Source organism: Boleophthalmus pectinirostris, unplaced genomic scaffold, assembly GCF_026225935.1.
Source record: "Boleophthalmus pectinirostris isolate CB_2022bp ecotype Guang Dong unplaced genomic scaffold, ASM2622593v1 HiC_scaffold_10, whole genome shotgun sequence".
Lineage (NCBI taxonomy): Eukaryota > Metazoa > Chordata > Actinopteri > Gobiiformes > Gobiidae > Boleophthalmus > Boleophthalmus pectinirostris.
The window spans coordinates 3,928,475-3,951,475 of NW_026570971.1; the positions used below are offsets into that span (position 1 = coordinate 3,928,475).

Below are 23,001 nucleotides of genomic sequence, written 5' to 3' on the forward strand. Positions count from 1 at the left end.
ATGTGGCGCCCTCCTCTTCCAATTTACTCCAGACATTATAAATAATTGATTTATAATGTCATTGCTGCTCCCGAGCTCCACTGTTGTAATAGATGACACCATTACATGTTCTACCCCAACACATTAACCTGCACTTTCTCTTGTGGAAGCAGAGACTTGATTTGCCAGATGTTTGTGATTAAATTTACTTCAAACTGTGTAGCGTTTGTTGTCCTGAAGTCCTAAGTCAGAGCTGCTCAAGTGGCATTAAACAAAGCTTGACCAGATTAATCTTTTGTTTCTTTGTAGAGTTGAGGCGCTGCTTTCATATTAAAATACCGTATTTTCCGCACTATTATTCGCTCTGGATTATAAAGCGCACTGTCATTAAATGGTCTTGTAACGCAAATGTGCTAGGGCTAGGGGCAGACTACGGCCACAAAAGCAGCATCAGAAGAATGTTCTTTGAGGAGCCCGAGTGTGAATGAAAAGACACAAGTCATAAATATGAAGTTGGGTGAAGTATATTGAAAATAAATTTTTACAGAGTACAAGAATAACAACAAAATAAAAAAACAGTCCAGTTATTTGATTCAGGTTAAATTAAGTTCAGGTTTTTGGGTAAGCTCGCCATCGTTCATTTCTTAGTTGAGTCGAGTGTTTCTGCAAAGCTGGAGTTCAACCAGTCCATAGAAAAAACCTGACCTAAAAAAGGCCAAAAAACAAATGAATATCATTTAAATAAAACATTAACAGGTCCTAAATAACCAAAAATAAATTAAATGTATGCATAAACATACAAGCACAAGGGAATCAATACATTCAAAATATCAATTAATTCAGTTATCAGAATACACAATAACAATAAATTAAATGCAGTCATTGACTAAGACCCAAAAAGTCCATAAGGATTAACATTTAACAATTACAATTAATATTCAATTCATGAATGAATTCAATGTGAATAAGTGAAAGAAAATTAATATCAATTAAATAAGTTATTAAGTGTATCATTTAAATCATTAAATTAAATGATTAATTAAGTTAGTTAATAAATCAAGGAAATTCAATAAGTTATCATAATTAAGTGAGTTGATCATAATTAAGTGAGTTGATCATAATTAAGTGAGTTGATCATAATTAAGTGAGTTGATCATAATTAAGTGCACTTAAATCAAAAAGTTATCAAACAATGCCCAAGCAGAGGCCGATAAATTCAAATATTGCGCAATATCAATATGGTTCAAAGTAAAGTGCGTAGCTACGCTCAATTCAAATTGACGAACTCCACCGGAGTTTTAACAATTACTAATAACTGTGCTAAAACTGCACAAATTAATCAAGGTCACGAAAAACAAAGTTAGCGACTACATGAAGCAATCTTTTACCTTAATTTCGGCTTTCTTATTAGGACAAAAGAAAAGTCAGATACCTTCGAATTTCGCGTCGCGATCTCCTCTCCATACACGGCCAGGTGCGCACAATCTATATGGAGGCTCTATGAGGATCGGAGACGTGGCATTAGTGATTTTTACAGTATTAACTAGTTTAACGAAATTCTTGAACGTGATCATTAAATCGGCAGCATTCTAGTAATATGGCAAAACACTCACCTAATTGTGGATGTTGTACTATTCGTAGTTAACAAGTTCAGTGAAATTGTTTGCCAACACGCCCAGACCAGCCACAGCCACAGCGGAGCGGAGGAGGAGGAAGTGACACTGTGACCCCGCAACTTAAAGGAAGTGGGGGAGATCGGGGTGAAACGGAATTGACCCGCAACAATAAAAGTCTCAAATGCGGGTTACAGTCTATTTTCAAACTTTTTTTCACAAATAAACCGCGTGGGACTTTAAAGGAAACCCAACAGTGTGATGGGTGAGTGGTTTTGTTTGTTTGTTCGTTCACGGTGACTCTGGGCTTTGTTCAGTTGTGGCGTGTAGGGAGGGTGTGTCCGGGACCAACGGATTGTCGGCGTGTTCGCAGTGACTCAGTTGTTCAGTCGTGTCTAGAAGCGGCACGTCGCGCTCGCTTTTTCGGTTCGTTCCTCCGTTCCGTTCCTCGTCGGCGTGGAGCGATGAGTGTGTCTGTGGGTGTGTTTCGCTGTGCGGTCGCTGTCTGCTCCGTGTGTGTTTGCGTGTTCTGAGTGGATTCGTGTATGGGGCGCTCTGGATTGTGGGTCGTTTTTTGATGGGGTTGGAGGCTTAAGAGCGCGTCTAATAGAAAAAATAACTACAGAAAATACAGTAGTTAGTTATTTTACTCGGTACAAATATCAGTGTTACAATGCATTTTTAACCTGGATTGAAGTGGTGGGTTTTTCGTTTTTCTTCATGCAAATTTCGTTAAAATCGCCGCAATATCAGCAGCCGGAGACGCGCCCGTGTAGACCGTCAGGTGACCGCGGGCGAAAGGACCGACGCAGAACTCCACGCAGCTGACACGGGCTCAGGTTCTCTCTCATTCCAAGTTCTAGTCCAAGATTAGTCCTGGTTTAGTCTCGGTTTAGACCTGGTTTAGTTCTGGTTAAGTCCTGGTTCGGTTCTGGTTTAGACCGAGTTTAGTTTTGGATTAGTCCTGGTTCAGTCCTGGTTCACCTCTGGTTTAGTCCTGGTTTAGACATGGATTAGTCCTAGTTTAGTTCTGGTTTAGTTCTGGTTTAGTCCTGGTTCAGTTCTGGTTCAGTCCTGGTTCAGCTCTGGTGTAGTCCTGGTTTAGAACTGGTTTAGTCCTGGTTTAAACCTGGTTTAGACCTGCTTTAGTCTTGGTTCAGTCCAGGTTCAGCTCTGGTTCAGTTTTGGTTTAGTCCTGGTTTAGACCTGGTTTAGTCCTGGTTCAGTTCTGGTTTAGTCTTGGTTTAGACCTGGTTTAGACCTGGATTAGTCCTGGTTTAGACCTGGTTTAGTTCTGGTTCAGTCCTGGTTTAGTTCTGGTTCAGTCCTGGTTTAGACCTGGTTTAGTCCTGGTTTAGTCCTGGTTCAGTGCTGGTTTAGACCTGGTTTAGACCTGGTTCAGTTTTGGTTTAGTCCTGGTTTAGACCTGGTTTAGTCCTGGTTCAGTCCTGGTTTAGACCTGGTTTAGTCCTGGTTTAGACCTGGTTTAGACCTGGTTTAGTCCTGGTTCAGTCCTGGTTCAGCTCTGGTTTAGTCCTGGTTTAGACCTGGATTAGTTCTAGTTCAGTTCTGGTTTAGTCCTGGTTCAGTCCTGGTTTAGAACTGGTTTAGTCCTGGTTTAAACCTGGTTTAGACCTGCTTTAGTCTTGTTTCAGTCCAGGTTCAGCTCTGGTTCAGTTTTGGTTTTGTCCTGGTTTAGACCTGGTTTAGTCCTGGTTCAGTTCTGGTTTAGTCCTGGTTTAGACCTAGTTTAGTCCTGGTTCAGTTTTGGTTTAGTCCTGGTTTAGACCTGGTTTAGTCCTGGTTCAGTCCTGGTTCAGTTCTGGTTTAGGCCTGGTTTAGACCTGGATTAGTCCTGGTTCAGTTTTGGTTTAGTCCTGGTTCAGTTCTGGTTCAGTTCTGGTTTAGACCTGGTTTAGTTCTGGTTTTCAATACATTTTAAACGCAGTAATATTGTAATGTAACAAATTACTTTAAAATGTCAGTAACAAGTCATAAATAAATAAACACATTACAGTTTTAAAGTCACTCGCCCAACAGTGGTCGACAATCTGAAACGATCTGAACATTTGTGTTTGTTGCAGTTCTTTCATTTATGATTTAGTTTGTCTCATTTGTGTGTCTGTCAAACACCAGATTTTGTGTTTTATTAAATGTTTTGTGTCTCCACTTCAAATGATAAATCAGATGTTACGACAATCTAGTAGTTTCCAAATATTTTTCCCTCAAACTTGTGAAATATCTTGGACCGCTACTTCGTTTTTTTTTTTTTTTTTTCTTTTTAAACAAACAAAAATAGAGTTGGCCTTTGTAAAACACCGTGACACTGTTGTAGTTAAGCTGGTGCAGTATACGGTGCTATAGCTTCTTCTATATGAACTCAGTGAACGGCACAAGGGCAAAACTGTCTTTAAAAAGCCGCTGGTGCCTTCAGAGGTTTTCACTATGGCAACAGCTGCTCGTATCTGCTCCTCTGTGCAAGTCGGCGCTTTCTTCACATTCGCTCAAGTTTTATCCAGAGCATCACACAAAGGTTTGGAGAAGACTTTAGATATTAATGATCATATTATTTTAAAGGCCCTGTGTTCTATTTTAGTCCGTGTGTCGTTCGTTCATTCGTTTTTTCAATATAAAACCAAAAATAAGAAACGAAAAAAACAACTGTTTTCTTCATTATTTGTCTCCAAAACCAAAATAAAAAACAGATAATGATTTGTTATTTCAGTTTTCGATTTTGTGTTTAAATGAAGAGTGGAAAAAAATGGATAACGGTCGTTTCTCGTTTACGTGACGTCCGTAACTGCAGCGCCGCATACGGACTGAACCAGGACGGATCCAGGTCCGGGACCAAAGCAGGACTGAGACCGAGACCAGACCAAGACCAGACCGAGACCAGACCGAGACTAAGATCAGAACTGAGATCGGGACCAGACCGAGACTGAGATCAGAACTGAAACCGGGACCAGACCGGGACTGAGACCAGACCGGGACCAGAGCGGGACTGAGACTGAGACCAGACCAAGACCAGACCGGGACCAGAGCGGGACTGAGACTGAGACCAGGCCAAGACCAGACCGAGACCAGACCGAGACTGAGATCAGAACTGAAACCGGGACCAGACCGGGACTGAGACCAGACCGGAACTGAGACCAGACCGGGACCAGAGCGGGACTGAGACCAGACCGGGACCAGAGCGGGACTGAGACCGAGACCAGTCCGAGACTGAGATCAGAACTGAGATCGGAACAAGACCGAGACTGAGACCAGACCGGGACCAGGCCGGGACTGAGATCAGAACTGAAACCGGGACCAGACCGAGACTGAGATCAGAACTGAAACCGGGACTGAGACCAGACCGGGACCAGAGCGGGACTGAGACCAGACCGGGACCAGAGCGGGACTGAGACCGAGACCAGTCCGAGACTGAGATCAGAACTGAGATCGGAACAAGACCGAGACTGAGACCAGGCCGGGACCAGACCGGGACCAGGCCGGGACCAGACCAGAACTGAGACCGAGATCAGGCTGGGACCAGACCAGAGGTTCAGAGCCCACGGCCGGGCCGGAGCTCGAAGCTGAGGCTCGGAGTCAAATCTCGGAGTTCGCTCTGGTCATGGTCTGGTCCCGCTCTGGTCCCGCTCTGGTCCCGGACCTGGATCAGTCCTGGTTCAGTCCGTATGCAGCGCAAAATTTTGGCATCACAGTCATGAAAGTCACGTAAACGGTCGTTATCCGTTTTTTCCATTCTGCATTTAAACACAAAACTGAAAAAACTAATCGTTATCCTTTTTTTCATTTTGGGTTTGGAGACAAATAATGAAGAAAACTGTTGTTTTTCCATTTTCTTATTTTTAGTTTTATATTGAAAAACGAATGAACGAATGACACACGGATTTATTTTCCCTCATATTTGTCTCGTTCCAGTACTGATGAATCGTATAAACATCTTTTGGGGTCAATGTAAGGCCACTGTGTGCTGTCGGCATCAAATTAGAAGCTGGAGGTGGTGAAAAACACTTATAAATTCATCATGATAATTAAGACGCTCTGAGTGCATAAGGTAAGTGAAGAGTAACTTTGGACCACTGCAAATGGTTTAGAATGAAGTGGTTCTGTTTTTAAAAAAAAATCAAAATCAGGTACAGCACCATCTTTAGGGTATTTAATGTTAGAAAAAACTTAGATCATGATTTTAATGACCAACATCGTAATAGAAACAAGTCAAGTGACTGATTCTCGGTTTCTGGCCCCGCCTCCTCAGTGTCATTTCATCATATTGAGCAGCAGCCTCCATTTACTTGTTTTCATTATTTAAAAAAGCAGCATTCAGAGAGTCGCATTTCCTCTGGTGCAAACACTTTTCATGTGTTCGCATTTGGACACACAGCTGATGTTTCATATCCACGACCAGAGACAAATGAGGCTTTAGCAGATCTGTGGAGAGGCGAGCCCGCTCACTAATGCACGTTTTTCAAGGTACGTCTGAGTAAAATTTACAACTGTAACGAAGTAAATGCTGCAGGTTTGAATCTGATCCAGACGCCACCCAGAGGCTCGGTGTAGTTATGATGGCGCTCAGTGATGTACGTAGTTATGTGGGTCGATGTAAACAAAAACTGCTATGCTATGTGCTCAATTGTAACGTCGGTTGACCGTGAGCGGCTTGGGGTTCAGTGAGCAAGGTAAAAAACAAATCCAGACACAGACCGGTACTTGTGGTCCACAGTTTACTTTTGTTTTTTCAATGATTACAAAAGTGCAAGTGCAAAAAGTGCAGGGTGCAAAACGGAGGCAGGCAGCAGTTTCCTCTCCAGCAGCAGAACACAGACTGATCTTGAAGGCGCCTTTTATGCCGGTCCTACTGATTGGATAAAACCACTATGCTAAAACAGGGATGGTTAAAATTATCATTAGGGTAAAACTAAAACCTAAACCTCCATAAAATAACCCAAAACCCAGATAACTATTAAAACCACCAACTATATACATAAAACCCTAAAACCATTACACCAATTAAATGTTAAAACCCATAAACCAATAAAACACCAAACCTAAAACCCCTGTACAAAATGTTACACGTGGTCCAGCCCGGAACCATAAAAGAGGGAGCTCGTTTCCGGGGGACTCTTTTCACACCTGGACAGAAGATAAAAAGGGGAGGTAAGTAAAAGCAGATCCACCATTCATTAAAACACAATAAAATACACTAAACACATCAACACTTAAAACATTCTAAAACAGATATTGCACCATATTTATTGCACAAAGTCAATTTAAAATGTAATTTGTTATTGTCTCCCTTTTCCTCCAGGGACAAGCAACTTCCAATTAAAGTGCCACTGTGCCTCAGGAATAAAAAATGGTTAAAGGAAAGCCAATAAATATTTTTTAAAACCAATTGTGTGCAATTTATTTTGTGATGTGCAAATATGTTAAAAGTGCTGTGTGCAAGGAAAGTGCAGTGTTTTAAAGTGCTCTAGTGAAGGGTGAAGGTGCTAAGTGTGGTTCTGGGGAAACAAACCAGCCTGTTTGTTACATCAATGTTATTTTGGAAAACGAAGGGAGGGAAATATTTGTTTCTCAGCACACGCGGCTCTGTGTAAATGCAGCCACAGTGATATTTTTGGCTCTACATGTGTGGCCCCATTTTTGATTCATTGTAAAAATTGTACAGAGCAGAGAGTTAAGGGGGTAAGTGAAAACAGAAATTTTCTCTTGTTAATCACCCTTGAATTTGAATTTATTTGTTTGGAGGATAAGCCCCTTGAGATGTGTCACCATCTCGTTTTCAAGGGGGTCCTCATAAATAAATACAACAAAAGACAGATACAGTAGGACAGACAGTAGGAGACATAAGTTCAAATAAGCATCAAAACAACAAAATCAACACAGCCACAAACACACACACACACACTCACTCACGCAAAATAATAATAATAATAATAGTCTGTATACGTTATAACATGCACTGTATTTAACTTTTTATTCTTACTATTGTTTTTTTTTTTTTATACTATGAACCAGATATCATGTGTTCTTAATAAAGATTGAATTGAATTGAATAATAATAAACAGAGTTCAAAGATAATCACAGGATACAACAAGATAAACAACAAAATTCAACAAAATAATCAAAAACAATGACACGGGTTTTGTAAATGTTGAACCAGAGCATTTTTAAATAAAGGGACAGAAGTTAAAGCACGAATCGATGAGCGAAGATCGTTCCAATCAGAAGCGGCTTTATATTTAAATGAGTGTTTTCCTATTTGTTTTTTGACTCTTGGGACGACAAAAAATATCTGATCTGCATGACGTAAACTATAAGAGGATCTGAATGGAATTAAATACTGTTTAAGATATTCAGGAGAACTGAGATTAATACATTTAAAAATAAATAATAACCAGTGAAGTTGACGTCGGGAGGACAGTTGGTGATACATCGTACAGTGGTGAGTTCTGAAGGGACAGCGGAGAATGAATCTGCACAGACTCTTATAGATAAACATTGAGTGGTTGGAGAATAGCAGTTGTAGTATTTTGATAAATGATATCGCAGTAATCTAAAATGGGAAAAATTAGTTGTGAAATAATCTTTTTCCTAACAGAAAAGCTAAAACAACTGATGGACTGATAAAGTAATTTTAAGCGATATGGAATTTTGTTTGTAATAGTTTGTATGTGGGCGACGGGTCGAGCCATAAGCCAAGATATTTAAATTTATCAACTGCTATAATTGGTGATGAATCGGTAAATGTCAAATTTATATCATTAACAGAAAAAGGACGGATTCGTTTCTGGAACAACATGAAAGAAGATTTAGATTTATTAAGTAGAAGTTTGTTATACTGTAGCTGTTACCGGTCCCAGGTGCGGACACGACAACAAAAAGAATTAATCTGTGGAATAGAAAGAGAGTCTTAGGAAAACAATGACTGCCACAGTTGCGTTTCCTTCCCAGATATGTTTTTTTTAAATTTTCAATTAAACAGTGTAATTCAGTCACAACATAGCTTAAACAAATAATGCGCACAGGGGTCTTGAACAACTAAAATCATGTCAGGAGGCTTCTTCAAAGTCAACAGGAGTCTTATACATTCAATATACTAGCGTTATATAACTGTTATTTTGAAATAAAAGTGAGCTGCGTGAGCCGCCGAGCCCTTAGCAACCCCTCCGCGAGACCAACGGCTCCGCGCAAACTGGTCTCGCTATGCCGCGAGTTAACTTCAAAACTTTCCAAATTGTTAGATTCCCACTATCATTCCCGACCTGAAAGCTTCATAAAACTAAAATATTTCATCCTTGGCGACTTTTAAACAGATACAAACCTGTGGAATAGAAAGAGAGTCTTAGGAAAACAATGACTGCCACAGTTGCGTTTCCTTCCCAGATATGTTTAAGGGGGACCGGGGGATGGGTCCGCCACAAACACCCGGGGGGGGGGGAACGCGCGACAAGCGTCAAAGGTTCCGCCCGCGAATTTCTCCCAACTCCCCAACATCCACACAGTACAACGAATTTATGCAAAAAGGAAATATATCCTCTTAATTATTAGAAATGATTATCAATAACAATAATAATGATAATGATAGCTACCATAACGATTATTAAATGTGGTGACACATTTTTAGGTGTACCACATAGCCATAATTGAACAGTATTAAAATCATGTTGAATTGAGGATTGAATATCAGTAATATTAGATTTAGATGAATAAATAACTGTATCATCAGCGTAGAGTTGAATATCACAGTCTGTGCACACAAGGGGAAGGTCGTTAATAAAAATAGAAAATAAAAGGGGACCCAGTGAGGAACCTTGAGGCACGCCTCTCTCTATTATGGAGAAATTTGAAAAGCTGCCTTTAAAGAAAACACATTGTTGGCGGTGATGAAGATATGAATTGAACCAAAGGAGATCATTCAATCAGTCAGAATGAACTGAATGAATGATGCATAAATAGTTTTTCATGTATTTATGCATGTTTAATGAAACTGTTTAATGTAACCTGGGCTTTTGAAAAAAAAAGTACAACATTGACCTCTGAGTTTCTTGGGTTCACAGAGTCTTAACCTGCTAATAATAAAAGACTCACACAAGTTTGGCTCATTTCATGTCAGTACAGAGCAGTGGGCGGAGTTAGGGGATGGATGAAAACAAACATTATGTGAGTGCTGGAACCTCAAGTACAGGAGCGTACAGGATCACTCAAACAAACACGAATCAATAAAAACAAAAAGCTGAGTAAGCAAATGATGTGGCATAAAAAATGTGTGTGTGCAGTCACCAGTCAGTGGTGCCCGGGCTCAGAGGAGACGGGGCTGACAGACACTGCACTTCTCACCGTTTGTTTCCCGCTCACATTTGTCACAACAAACCGTCTGCACTTCTGTCTCCTCCCGCCTCACATCTGTCTGCTCCGTGTGCACGTCAGGATCTACTGCACAGATTCACACTTTAACTCAAACTCCATGACAAATATTTAAAATGTGTGAAGACATTATTCATTATGAGTTTTATAAGTTGCATGTGGTGACCTCTGACGGTAAACGAGTCTGACATTCAGTTTGTTTGATGAATCCTTGTTCAGTAACCCTGCGCTCGATTTTCTTCCGATTTTCTTCACTTGGACCTCGGATTTAACGTCACGTCTGAGTTTGAAGTTATTATGTTTCACGTGTTGGACAACATGGATTATGATTATTCCCTCATCTTATGAAACGCTGCCACTTTAATTGTTATGATTTCTCTTCCGTTCCAACTTTAGGGACGTTAACACCTGTTAAATCAAGTATTTTTTTTATATTGGCCTCACCACAACACCGACTACCAAACCCACAGGCAGTGATATGGATGTGGTGAGGTACTGCAGTGATACGAGTGACTGGAATTATCATTTAAACCACCAAACTGTCCAAACACAATGAAAACACTTCAAATTTACACGTCACAGTGGGTGTATTCTTCTTGGATTCTGACTCAGAATCTTTGCTCGGTCGATTTTTTCTGCTACTGACGTCCGAGTTGCTCCATCCCAGGAAAAGGGGTGTGTCATGTGTCCCTAGGCAACTTCCTCAGAAACCGATTCAGAAGCGTAATTGAACGCAGGATCAGTCTGCTCCTTCTAAGCCTGATAAAAACATGTAAATCTGAAATTTCCAGTTTTGTGTCATAAGAGGTAAAAGAGGTAAAAATTGGAACGTCTTTCAGTCCACAAATCAAAATCAGAGCATCTCTGTCATCAGATCACTTTCACTGCAGCTGTGCTTCTGTTGGAAAAACTCTAGTTATTAGGTTATAACTGAATAGTAATTCCCCTCCTGCCTGTAGATGGCGCCCTAACTCCAGTCCCCAGTAAAGGAGCGCACCACTAGAAACATGTGTCTTATGTCTAAAGATAGCCATTATTTTTTACCCAGCAAATCCAAACTGACTCTCTCAGTATTTTTACACAGATTGATCAGTCTGGTCCCCAGGCCGCTGTGTCTCTACCCCGGCCAAACATAATCGCCCAATCAGATGTGTTTGTTTCAGTGATGGATGTGAAACGTAGGAGCTCATTGGTCACAGATCATTTACAAACAGAATCAGATTTGATTGAACAGAGTTTAGTGCTTCACTCATTGATTCTGCAGAAATATGCCATGGTTTTCAGCTCTGTGATATTTTTCCTTTGTTTTTTTTGTTTTTTTTCCCAGTACGGACGGACCATGTGGACGGACCATAGCCTGATTGGCTGACTGGCACCTGTCAATCACACCCACCTGAAAAAGTGAAGATTCAGAGGCGACCAGACTCACATCTTCCTTGAGTACTGCACAAGTGTGTGTTCTAGATTCCAGGAAACATGATCTACTCAAGATACTCTATACCAGGGGTGTCGAACTCATTTTGATCCGGGGGCCGTATCCAACCGACTTTGATCCCAAAGGGGCCGGATCAGAAAACTCATGTCATATAAACCCCAAAAATAACAATAAGTTCAAATATTTGTGCAGAGAAACACAAATCTATTACAGAAATCTTTTTTAATTGATGAACTCTTTCTTATAATATTATGAACAACCTGAAACTTTAAGAAAAATTCAATTTCAACATAAAGTTTTAACATGAACTTGTATGCAAATAAGAATAAGTTCATTTTTGTTGTAAAATCCTGCACTCGGCTCCACTTTTCTCATGTTGGACATTTTTCTGATGAGGGTGTCACGATCAACAGTCAAAACGATCGTCCTTTAAGAGCGTTTGGAAAGAGACAAGTCTTCATTTGTGCTGCTCTGGTGGGAGGGGCCACGTACAGAGACGCTGCTGTGATAAACACCACAGAAAAATAACAATATTTTAATAGAAAATATAATTACAATATTTTAGTAGAAAATCACCCAAGGGCCACATTAAAGGTCTTGGAGGGCCGGATTTGGCCCCCGGGCCTTATGTTTGACACCTGTGCTCTAGAGCATCTTTACAGACCAATAACATCATATCAGCACATTGTTCTTTAAAGCCAGATTTAGCCCCAGTTTAGAACTAGTTTAAATATGGTAAAAGTGCGAGTCTGAACCCTAAGATGACTGAGCCACTTCAGTGTACGGCTCTTGTCTTGGCTCTATTTAAAGCAGCCGGCGTTCTGGTTTGAAATAGTGAAGTCTGTATTTAACCTGCAGCTTTAAGGTCGTGACTCCTGAAGGGTCTGTGTGTGAAACGGAAAGAGCTCTTGAGTGGTAAAGCGCTGCTCGTTTTCCTCATGCATAAATGATCAGAGCAGGGCCACAGTCGGGCCGGGCTCCTGTTACAACAGCGTCCAGCAGAGTTTGACTTATTTATTTACTCACTTCTCCCACAGGAACATGCGAGTCTGAAAAACCCGATCAGCGAATCTCTCCTCACACAAGATTTGATTTGTTTAGAATTGAGTTCTTTTTATGCTATTAACGTAACTTTTATTGTTTGGTTGTTTTTTTCTAAATTAAATGTTGTTATGATTTTCAGCTGTTTTAAAAAGAATGAATAATGATTAAAACATCAAGAGATTTCTCATTTCATTTTCTGTTCCTTTCTATTAAAAATTGAAAGTGTATGAGAAAGAACATTTACACAAAAAGTTAAATAGATATGTATGTTGTATAGTTATATATATATAACATATTTACAATAAAATCAATATTATAGAATCCAGATTTTTAAAGAGGAGGTGTGTAAAGTCCCTCAGTCGTCAGGTAGAATTCACAGCAAAAGGAGAAATTCAATTTGTCAACTGGACTAAAGTTTATTTTGGTCTATTATATTTCGCAGCTCATCCAAGCTGCGTCTAGAAGAAATATATTCGACCAAAATGAAGTTTTGTCCAGTTGACAAATTGAATTTCTCCTTTTGCTAAAGAGGCAGTACTACACACAATCTTATTTTTTCTTTTTCCCGTGTTATAACGTGGTTCCCTCGTCAAAAACATGCCTGAAGATTAGATTTAGATGTTATCCATGCATGTTTAAGTAATTTAGGGATCTGTCCCGGGCCCTATTCAAACCATGTACAAGGCTCCGCCCACAAGCCTACATCACCCATGCTCTTACACGACAATTCTCCAAAAATATACAAAAACATGACACAAAACTGTACACAGCAACTGATACGGCGGCACGGTGGCTGAGTGGCTACAGCAAGAAGGTTCCGGGTTCGATCCCCGGGTCGCCCAGGCCTTTCTGTGTGGAGTTTGCATGTTTCTCCTTGTGTCTGGATGAGTTTCCTCCGGGCGCTTCGGTTTCCCCCATCAACCCAAAACATGCTCCAGGTCTCCAGGAAGAACAGTTGATAGTCAAAGTCAGTTAAATACAAACAATCAATGAACCTGCCCAGAGACGACGGGGAAATTAACACTACTGCTACAACCTGGTACAATACATCTCTCCTGTTAAGGTTCATGTAAAAATTGTGCACTGTCCCTGCCTCATTAAATAAATAAATAAAATAAATATGTACGCGTTGAGGTATTGTAGTGATACGAGTGACTGAAATTGTCATGTAAACACCAAAGTGTCCAAACACAATGCAAGCACTTCATATTTACATGTCACAGTGGGCGTAATTCTTCGTTCGGTCGACTTTTTCCGCCACCGAGGTCCGAGTTGTACCGTCCCAGGAAAAAGGGCGTGTCAGCCGTGTCACTAGGCAACTTCCTCAGAAAAACGTTTCGGAAAGATAATCAAACACAGGGCAACTCCGCGAGGCTCCTGACTGTTGCAGCCGTAACGCTCCAACAATCCATCAAGTGGTGCGGATTTGTAATTTTCAGAAGTAGTACTAAAACATTTTGACAGATTTTTGAGCACCGTGTACCACATAAAATCGTTTGGAGGTCAGTAAACACAACCAGAAATAATACGTAAGGGGCACTGTCACTTTTTGAGAAAACTTACCCTCTCCAGGCAGGCGTTGCAGATTTGCAACAGCTAAAGTCCAATGACCTACTTACTCCACATCCATTTTATGAGCCTTTTTTACTCAGGAGCCTTTTTTCCCATCCATGCTGATAAACGTGGACGATGCAAGAACGGCTCCACGCAAACGGCCTGCCAGAAGTGCAAAGTACTTTTGTTGTTTACAAAGGATAAAAATTGTTTCTTGGAGCACCACACGAAAAAGTGATGTTGTTCTGCCGCTGTAAAGCTGTTACACTCTGCTTTTTGTTTACATTGTTATGAAAAGTGGTAAACACATAAAGTTAGCGTTCATATCATTTTCAGTCTTCAGTGTTAATTTACCACCGGACCAATGCTGCAAATCTGAAACATCCCAGATGGATGTGAAGGTCTCTCAAAAAAAAGTCAGGATTGTATATTATTACCCCATATGACAATTTTCCCCAAATATCAGATTTTTCCTGTTTCTAAAATTTTATTTGAGCCTGAGAGGGTTAAAGGATTTTATGTGCACCTTATAGTCCAAAAAATATGGTAGTTGGTGTTTTCTCTCTGTTTAAATGTTTAGGAGGTTGTTCTCTCACCTGCCCGTGCACAGCCCTCTCCGCTGTATGGATCTTTGCGTCTCAGGTCCGTCTCCGGTGGCTCTGGCTGTGGCCGTGGCGCCGCTCTGCCGTCTGCTGGAGCTCCGCTGCAGTCTGTGGTCATGGAGACACAGCTCCATCAACGACATCAAGACCACGTATCGACAGGAGAGAAGATTTATTTTTATGATATATCGATGTCACTGTGGCAGTTCCATCAGACGTGCGCTAAAACCTGACAGTTAAAGCTGCACTGTGCAACTTTTCTAGCGGAGGCTCCAGCAAACCTTTCTATCTTCATGGAGACCAAACCGGACAAAGTTACAGGTCAGATCTGTGGAAAGGTGACGCACTCACAGTCAGAATGTCTGTTTTTCGAGGTATTTTTGAGCTCTAAAAACACCTGTAATTGAATAAATGTAAAGTAGAGCTGTTTAATGTCACACTGTGGAACATTCCAGGCAGAAAAGTGTCATCTCCATAGAAACAAGCAGCTGGTCTGCTGGAGCAGCAGCATCACAGAGAGGGAGAGGAAGAAGCTGGACAAGGTCATGAAGAAGTCCAGCTCTGTCCTGGTCTGTCGTCTGGACTCAGTGCAGGAGGTGGGGGACAGGAGGGTCCTGACTAAGATCATCTCTATGCTGGGCCATGAGTCTGACCCCCTGCAGGAGGCTCTGTCTGCTCTGGAGCAGCTTCAGTGAGACTGATTCACCCTCGCTGTGTGAAGGAGAGGTTTCGCAGGTCTTTCCTTCCTGCTGCTGTCAGACTTTACAACAAACACTGTTCACACTGAACATGTGCCAGTCAATTATATCCATGTGAGTCGAAAGCTGTCAAAAATATTCGTGCGCGTAAAATAGAAATCGTGCATTTGGCTTCTGTCAAATGAGGCATAAAATATATTGTGTGTATTTTATCCTCAGAATCGAATTGAAAAATTACGACGTCATGCTGACGAATTCACAGAGCTTCACGGTCGAGCAGAAGAAACTGATCAAGATCAAGACTGTGCAGTCAAGTGAGCAGAGAGAGCTGAGTCGTGTGACCTTACAGAGAACTGAATTTGTTTTAGTTGTCGGATGTTTCAATTTCCGTTCAGGTTTTCTCAATATTTCGTTTGGTTGAATCCAATAGATTTTCACTTGTTGGTCGCTGCTGTGCACTCTGTTTACTTTACAAAACAGCTGCACAGCTTGATCTTCGATGTTTCTTCTGCTCACTGTGAAGTGATGACTTTTTGACAGTTCCGTCTGTGATTGCGTACTGATGAAGTGTAATCGTAAATTTTCATTTCGTGATGTAATTCATGACGTCTTTCAATTCGTATTCTGAATGCAATTATTTTATGTACGATGGACTCATTTGAAAGTTTCAAATATTTATTTTTGCGCAAAACAGCCAAATATGCAATTTCTATTTTAAATTATTTTTAAGCTTTTTATACTATTATTTATTATCTGTTTTATTGTATGTTACCTTTTCCTGCTGTTCTGAAATTGCGTGTTGCAACACTGGAATTTCCCCACTGTGGGACTAATAAAGGCATATCTTATCTTATATCTTCTGATGGACCAACCAAAAAGTTATAGTGTGTTTGTGTGTGTTTATTTTCCCATTTGTTTCTTATTTTCTTGTTGTTCTTGAACTCAGCTTATTGTATATTTTATTTAAACAACATATTTAGATCACCATGTCAGCTATTTTAGTAAACTGCTCGATTTGCTTAAACCCTCCCCATGCTAAATCACTCCCCTTTCAGAGCTCTATCGCAACACAGTCAGTGAACATCCTGCTAATGAAACTACTGCACGTCGCATCAGGTTTGTTTTGTATCCTGCATTTTTTTTAAAAACAGGTTTTCTAATGGATGATGCACTTGATGTTTTAAAGGTGCATTGTGCAGTTTTTCTGGTGGAAGGGCCGTCACCATGGAGATGTTACTGGTTTCCCTGTAATGTTCCATGGTCGTGGTCATGAGCTCTGGGTAATGACCGAAAGGACGAGATCGTGGAGACAAGCGCTCGAAATGAGTTTCCTCCGCAGGGTGTGTGGGTGCTGCCTTAGAGACCGGGTGGAGGAGCTCGGAGTAAAGCCGCTGCTCCTCCATGCAGTGTTGGGAAATTTACTTTTAAAATGTATTCCCCTACAGATTACAGATTACACACCCCAAAATGTAGTTTGTAACGTAATCCATTAAATTACTTAAAGTGAGTAACGTAATCTGAATACTTTGGATTACTTGATTTGCTGTAGAGAAACAAAGACGAGGAAATCGTAACATAAATATTATTGATAGGAGACGAGGAGACCCGTCCACGCAGCATGATTTAGTCCTGTTAAATCCTGTTTTAGACCTGTTTAGACCTGGTTAAGTCCTGGTTTTAGTCCTGGTTATAGTCCTGGTTTAGTCCTGGTTTAGTCCCAGTTTAGACCTGGTTTTAGTCCTAGTTTAGACTTGGTTTTAGTTCTGCTTTAGTCTTGGTTTAGACCTGGTTTTAGTCCTGGTTTAGTCCTGGTTTAGTCCCAGTTTAGACCTGGTTTTAGTCCTGGTTTAGTCCCAGTTTAGACCTGGTTTTAGTCCTAGTTTAGACCTGGTTTTAGTTCTGCTTTAGTCTTGGTTTAGACCTAGTTCAGACCTGGTTTTAGACCTGGTTTATTGTCCGGCAATGAGTGGAATTACCGTAAAAAAACAAAACTAAAAAAACAAACAAAAAAGGATATAGCCCGAAATGTGAAAACAGGAAAATACCACCATGTAATCCATTTATTTCAACAAAGTAACTGTAATCCAATCACCATTCATTAAAACAGTAACTGTAACAGAATACAGTTACTCATAATTTGTACTCTGATTACATAACTCTGGTACATGTAATCTGTTACTCCCCAACACTGCCTCCACGTCGAGAGGAGCAGCTGAGGCTCGGGCATCTGTTCCAGTTACTTTGTGGGGGAGGTGTTCTGGGCATGTCTCACCAGGAGGAGGGGAAGACCCAGGACACGCTGACGGGACTGTGTCTCTCTGTGGCCTGGGAACACCTCAGGGTCCCCCCGGAGGAGCTGGAGGAAGTGTCCGGGGTGAGGGAAGTCTGGGAGTCCCTGCTTAGACTGCTGCCCCTGTGATAAGCAGAAGAAAATGGATCAGGAGCGTCAAAGTCAAATTCAAATTCACAGAGGCCAAAATTAAAACTAAGTCGTGGGCCAAACTAAATATTTATTGCAAAATTTCAACAACATCTGCATGTTTTCTCTTCTTTCGAGATATGTAATGTTAAACCTTTTCTTATTAAAATAAATGTTTAATAATAGTTTTGCTTAAACATTGAATCTAGAACAAGCAGAATATAAAATAATAACACAATTTTAAATAAATAATGTCTCTACAGTCGATCTGTAACCGGTGGGCAGCTCTGATACACATTTGATATGATCTCATGGGCCAAATATAATTATATCGTGGGCCAAATTTGGCTCCCGGGCCTGAGTTTGACATGTCTGGCATAGATGGATGTTCCATGGTCTGACATTAAACATTTCCATCTAGCATTTCTTCATTATGGGTGTTTCTGTTGCTCAAAAATACAATCCTCTCCACAGATCTGACCTGTAATGTGACTATGCTTTTCTCCTTTTAGATAGATCGGTTTAATCTCTAGCAATGATGTTTCCATGGAGACAAGCAGGTGACGGACCCTCCACCAGAAAAGCGACGCAGTGCACCTTTAATTTGAGGTTAGATTTAATTTCTTCAGCACATCTCGGCGGTGACACGACCCCAGCTGTGACTCCCGCCCGCTCGCTCCAGTCCGTCCGCACTCACACTCACACACACACACACACACACACACACTCACACTCACACACACACACACACACACACTCACACACACACTCACACTCGCTCAAATGTGAAACAAACAAACAGAAGTCGGTGGATCGTCTGTGGCAGGAGCGCGGTGTGGAGCTCGCCCTTTTTCCATTAACCCACCGATGGAGGAACGTGGCCTTTCAAATGTCCGTCTCCAGGGAAACGAGGCTGCTCACCTGCACACACGGAGCCCGCACACACACACACACACACACACACACACGCCGTACACGGGCTTCAGACAGAACCACAGCACAGGTCAACTGGTACAAACGCGTCAGACGGATCCGCACAAAGGGCATCATGATTTGAGATGATGCGAATGCGGCACGGCTGGAAACGACTACGCCCGTCGCCATAATCACTCTATCGACTTTTGTTTTATATATGAAAGCTGCAAGAAGATATTTGTGGGTTCAGTGTTTATTTTCGTGGATACTTGTTTGATTTTTGGTTATTTTTTGACTCTATAATAAGATTTAAGATGAAAAAGGTTGAATTAATAACTTCTATGACTCACTTCAGTTTTATTTGATTTTATCTTACAATATTTTACGAATCTCAAAGTTTTGTGGTTTAAATCTGCTCTTGTCAGTGGCGTAAATTAATTTAAATATTATTATCTGTAATCTATGTTTATTTCATCAATATATCGTACTTCAATATGTGTTATTATCAGTGTTGGGGAGTAACAGATTACATGTACCAGAGTTATGTAATCAGAGTACAAATTATGAGTAACTGTATTCAGTTACAGTTACTGTTTCAGTGAGTGGTAAATGGATTACAGTTACTTTGTTGAAATAAATGGATTACACAGAGGTATTTTCCTGTTTTTACATTTTGGGCTATATCCCTTTTTTTTTTCTTTTTCTAGTAATTCCACTCATTGCTGGACACTAAACCAAGTCCAAACCAGGTCTAAAACCAGGTCTAAACCAGGTCTAAACCAGGTCCAAACCAGGTCTAAAACCAGGTCTAAACCAGGTCTAAACCAGGTCTAAACCAGGTCTAAAGCAGATCTAAAACCAGGTCCAAACCAGGACTAAAGCAGAACTAAAACATGGTCTAAACTGGCACTAAACTAGGACTAAACCAGGTCTAAAACAGGATTTAACTGGACTAAACCATGTTGCGTGGACCGTGTCTCCTTCTCTTCTCTCAATAATATTTTTAATATGGTTCAGTAAAGTCTGTTTTTTTTTTTTTTTTTTTTTTTAGCAGAAAAAACATCTTACGTGAAGATTTCCTCGTCTTTGCTTCTCTACAGCAAATCAAAGTAATCCAAAGTATTCAGATTACCCACTTTAAGTAATTTAATGGATTACGTTACAAACTACATTTTGGGGTATGTAATCTGTAATCTGTAGGGGAATACATTTTAAAAGTCACCTTCCCAACACTGGTTATCATGACAAGCCTAGAAAGTAACAATAGGCCAACTCAAGCTGCTGTAAGAGAAGGTGTTTTGAAAAATTACCGTATTTTTCGAACTATAAGTCACACTTTTTTTCATGGTTTGGGTGTTTCCTGCGACTTATATTCCAGTGCGACTTTCATTAAAATTTTCACATGCTCTAGTCTTGTGTGTCAGTATCTGCTACTACGTCTGCACCACTGTCACTTGGCTCTACTGCGCATGTCTCCTGCAGAAAGAGCCTCTGTCCTGTCTGTATCATGTCAGTCGATCGCACCGTTACTTCTGCACCACTGAACAATTTAACATTTAAACAAACTTATAAAGACAAAGACTGAGAAGACTGAACACAAAGAAAATCAGATTCTGCAGATTACAAACTGCAAATCGTGAAATCTGCAGCTGAAAACGATAATCGAGCAGCAGGAAGAAAGTTTGGAGTGAGAGAGAAACTTGTGACACTGGGAGCAGTGTTGATGAGTAACAGATTACATGTACCAGCGTTACGTAATCAGAGTACAAATTATGAGTAACTGTATTCGGTTAGTTACTGTTTCAGTGAGTGGTAATTGGATTACAGTTACTTGGTTTAAATAAATGGATTACACAGCGGTATTTTCCTGTTTTCACATTTTGGGCTATTCCCTTTTTTTTGGGTTTTTTTTTTTTTTTTTTTTTTGGTAATTCCAGTCATTGCTGGACACTAAACCAGGTCCAAACCAGGTCCAAACCAGGTCTAAACTAGGACTAAACTAGGATTAAGCAGCCTCTGTCCTGCTGCAAGTAGTGAAATATTCAGCCAAAAACGGAAATCGAGCAGCAGAAAGAAAGTTTGGAGGATGCGCCATGAAACATTCCTGAAGTCACTGGATGGATGGACAAAGTCTGGACTTCAGTGACACCGAAACCATCCTGTCGAGATTCAGAAAGACCCGAATAATTCTAACTGGAACTGATGCTGAGTCTGACGACAGCGACAGAGAAGAGGAAGCGGCGCTTTGTTTACCTCCGGAGGTCGGACAGAATTGACACTGAGGATGAAGAATTCAATGGATTTACTCAAGCAAAAGTACAAAGTATTGGTCCAAGATATTACTCAGGTAAGAGTAATTGGAACCTGATTTATCATTTGAAGTTAATGTAATGTGAAGAACAAAATATTAAATCATGCAGACAAACTGGTCTTTTCAAAGGACAGACACAGAAAGGAGACAAACTAAATCAAATCTGAAGGAGCTACAAGAAGTACAATCATTTCATATTTTCACATAAAGCTTTTGTCACTTTAGACTCACTCGCAGTGGGAAGAGGAAGCACAACTTTTACTTAAGTAAGAGTACTGGTACTTCAAACTAAGTAAGAGTAAACTATGTAAATGTAGTAGTCACATCTTGGAAAAAACATACAATACAACAACAAAAAAACAATGTGTCGAAAAATACAGCCATCAATAAAACTTGCCTTTCTACTGAACTATTTTTACCTCCGGAGGTTGTGGAGTTGTTCAGAAGTGACACCGAGGATGAAGAATTGAATGGATTTAGTGATTTGGAGTGAGATGGAGAGTTTGGTAAACTTGTTCTGTTCTGTTGTTTATGTTATAGTTTATCTGAAGAACTGTTCATATGTGACGTTAACAGTCTGTTGTTCTCTCTTCTATTGTTTTTACTAGAACTTGACTTTCAACAGGAAATGTCGGTTCCTGGTTCCTGTTTTTATCAAATAAATTTCCCCCAAAAAGTGCAACTTTTTATGTTTTTTTTCTTCTTCATTACGCATTTTTTGGCTGCTGCGACTTACTGACTGTACTATCTCCTGATACGTTGTAGTTACATCAAGCCTGGGGTGTTCTACATGCAACTCCGCTGGCGTAATGTTCAGCAGTTACCATGGTGACACAAAGCACACATTAGCAAACAGAGACAAAAAAGTTTTAAGATCGTCTGAAAACATAAGATGGATTTAAGCAGCACATTTTCCAGGACCGAGCGTTCATGGTCCTGCACTTTACTATTTTTCAAACATTCCACTTTTCCGACATGAATAATACTGATGTGACAGCCTATTATACTTTGTACTGATAACAGTATTTGATCTTGGGCCACAGAGGATATCAGACAATGGGAAAATGTCCTAAAAAATATACTGAAATAAATAAATGAAAATACAGTGTGTCGTACAGAAAAAGGAAGAAGACGTGTGAGTTTAAATACCACGATTGGTTGGTTTTACGAGGATGCAACAAGGATGTGGAAAGTGATGTGGTTGACCTAGGCACGAATTTATTATGGCCACACCACAGTTCGCCAAACTCTGCTTCTGATTGGTTGAGCTTCAGCCTAGAATGAAACATGTGACCTGCATCAGCGGAAGATGGAGAAGATGAGAAAGTAAAAAGATTGTTTTGTTTCGCCGCTGCAGCGAAAGAGTAATATGCTCATGTGTTTAGCTGCAGAGTTTAACTGTTCATCATTTACAACGTGGACGATCTCATATTAATGTTTGGCAGGTTCGGTCAGATAGGCTCGATCTACCCTGCGTTAGGAAGTCAGTTAGTGGGCAACAAATTGTTTATTAGGTATGAAAATAAATATGGTTAATGTGGGCAACTGTACATAATTAAAAAGAATAATTTCCAACATTGACGTTTTAATGAGTAACAGATGCAATGATGTTGTCAAATGTCAATAATGGAGCCTGTTACAGGCCGACATTAGAGTTAGAAAATAAAAACTGTTCATCACACATTTGAAGTGCGGTAGAGAGAAGAGCCGTGGAAAACCAGAGGCTAACCATCTATTCATCCATCCATCCATCTATCCATCCATCCATCTATCTATCCACCTACCCACCTATCCACCTATCTATCTATCTATCTATCTATCTATCTAGCCTGCAATATAATAAATAATAATATAAATCTGTATTTACTGGGTGTTCTATAAATTCGTGACCTGGATGCACCTGGGTAGACTTTCACAACCCTAAAAAAAAAAAAAATATATATATATATATATATATATATATATATATATATATATATATATATATATATATTATATATATATAACGCAATTTCTGCTGATGTCTTTTGACGGAGGAAATTTGCCTGTGTTGTGTT

General features: G+C 40.3%; 1 long non-coding RNA gene across 1 annotated transcript; it reads right to left on the minus strand.

Annotated features, from left to right (window-relative positions):
- Positions 1-463: 463 nt before the first annotated feature.
- Positions 464-1,735, minus strand: LOC129411149 (uncharacterized). Its single transcript, XR_008633176.1, has 3 exons — positions 1,593-1,735; positions 1,412-1,477; positions 464-684 (listed from the first exon to the last, which is right to left on the minus strand). It is a non-coding gene; the product is annotated as an uncharacterized LOC129411149 (long non-coding RNA).
- Positions 1,736-23,001: the final 21,266 nt, after the last annotated feature.